The following is a 2193-nucleotide window of genomic DNA, read 5'->3' as shown; positions in this document are numbered from 1 at the left end:
ATATATAGAGAGAGAGAGAGAGAGAGAGAGAGAGAAGACTAGTTAAGTTTTTACTTGAAATTCAAGCTTTTACTTAAAAACAGATAAGGACAATTCAAAATGAGAGAGGGAGACAAAATTAAAAGAAGAAACAAACTTTTAAGTTTAGTTTTAGTAACAGTTTTACGGCACTTGTAACACGTATAAGGTCATATAAGTGCCGAAGACTAGAGATATCACTTAGTTCAGTTTTAGTAGAGGTTTTACGGCACTCGCAACTGAATAAGGTTATATGAGCACCAGAAGATTAGAGGTGTTACAAGAGAGTAACAAACATAAAAAAGAAGAAGCGGAGATGAGGACGATAGATGTTTGATAGGAAAGAAGAAGCATACCACACCAGAGCACCCGCCAACCTCCCACAGAGATATCCCTAGATGGTAACATAATACAAGGCATCCAAAAATAAACTAGTTAGTTCCGGTATCCTCGGTAACATACAAAGAAAAGGAGGAGGGATAAGGACGATATGATAGGAAACAGAAGCGAACCACACACCAGAGCACCCTTTTTAGTAAGTGCTTTACGGCACTTGCAACACAATAAGGTCATATAAGTGCCGAAGATTAGAGGTGTTACAAGAGAGTAACAAACATACAAAAGAAGAAGGGGAGATAAGGACGATAGATGTTTGATTGGAAAAAAGGAGTGAACCACACACCAGAGCACCCGCCAACCACCCACGAACTCTGACCCCCCACTCCATGACTGACCTTTCTCCTAGACACCAACGTCATAGCTGCTGGACACTACCGCTGACCACTCCTCAACAGTCTCAACAGCGAGGCACAGCACACACACGCACAAACACACACAAATAGACACAGAAACAAGACGTTCATGATCTCACAGCAGAAAACATCAAGCCAAACGCTATATTGAAAAGCCTAAGGTAAATTATTGCACTGGTCAACGACGAAAAAGGCTAGGAGATGAATGTCGTCAAATCTTTTGGAAATTAATGTACTGATTCCGAATGTGTTGTTAGTTTTCGTTTATAAGGTCGGGTTCTTGCATAATTATTTTACGGCGATTCCACGTAGTGGCAGTCGGATCTAAGCACGAGTAGACTGGGACCAGAGTGCCACGAGTGTGGGTAGAAGGGGAGGAGTGAGCTTACAAAGGAACAAATAATGTTGACACTTATTGTTGCAACACCACAGGAAAAAGCGGAAAGGGAAGACCAAGCTACGTAGCAAGGGAGGAACAGATAATAGTAAAACCTGCTGTAAACTGAAAGCAGTAGTACAAAAGGCAGACCACGTTTAACGGATAAAATCGCATAAAGCGGACACTTTTTGGTTTGTAACACCGAGGGCAAAGTAGTAGAGGAAGACCACACTAGAGAGTCCGTCCACCACTTATATATATATATATATACAGGGTGACACATGCCGGCAGTGGGGCGCACTCGAGTGGACCGACCCAGAAACCACGATGACATATCGTCGGTTTTATTCTCTAAACGCGTACCTACACCAACATGATTTTTTTTCCAGGAGAGACAAACAAAATCCCCCTAAAAACCTAGTTGATCCCCCCCCCACTTGCACGTTTTACTGTTTAGTTTAGTTTTAGAAGAGGTTTTACGGCGCTCGCAACTGCATAAGGTCATATGAACGGCAGAAGATTAGAGGTGTCACAAGAGAATAACAAACACAAAAAAGAAGAAGGGGAGATATGGACGATAGATGTTTGATAGGGAAGAAGCAAACCACACCAGATCACCCGCCAACAACCCACTCCCTATTTTTCTCGGATTTAGAGCACCCGAGTATCCCTCATTTTGGTCGGATGCTCTAAAAAAACCCAAACCACCCTGCAATATTGTCTACGCCTTTCCCTGTCAATCATCTGTTCAGGTACAGTAAGTAAGAAAATAAGCAAGAAAATCTCGGTCTTCCCCAACCTCTATTGTCTTTTACATTTTCAGTGAAACACAAGAGGTTCAAGGCTTTTGTATCGATTCAAGTGTCTCACAGGCATATATGTGTATTCCCGGCTGATTCCTTTAAAAAAAATTAGTAAGACTGGTTTCGGTGGGTGTGATGAGGGTCCTCATATTGGCGAAACCGTCGGGACAGTTAGCGAGTCTGTTATACACAAAGTATAACTTTTGAGAGAGAGATAGAGGGAGAGAGAGAGAGAGAGAGA

The 2193-nt window shown here is 42.3% G+C and overlaps 1 protein-coding gene across 1 annotated transcript in view; it reads right to left on the bottom strand.

Moving 5' to 3' along the window:
• LOC101849916 (arf-GAP with Rho-GAP domain, ANK repeat and PH domain-containing protein 1) overlaps positions 1-2193 on the bottom strand; it is a gene marked incomplete in the record, with an annotated part of 138937 nt that overhangs the window by 53524 nt on the left and 83220 nt on the right.

Source organism: Aplysia californica, unplaced genomic scaffold (genome assembly GCF_000002075.1).
Source record: "Aplysia californica isolate F4 #8 unplaced genomic scaffold, AplCal3.0 scaffold00112, whole genome shotgun sequence".
Classification (NCBI taxonomy): domain Eukaryota; kingdom Metazoa; phylum Mollusca; class Gastropoda; order Aplysiida; family Aplysiidae; genus Aplysia; species Aplysia californica.
This window is presented reverse-complemented; position numbering and strand designations above follow the sequence as displayed.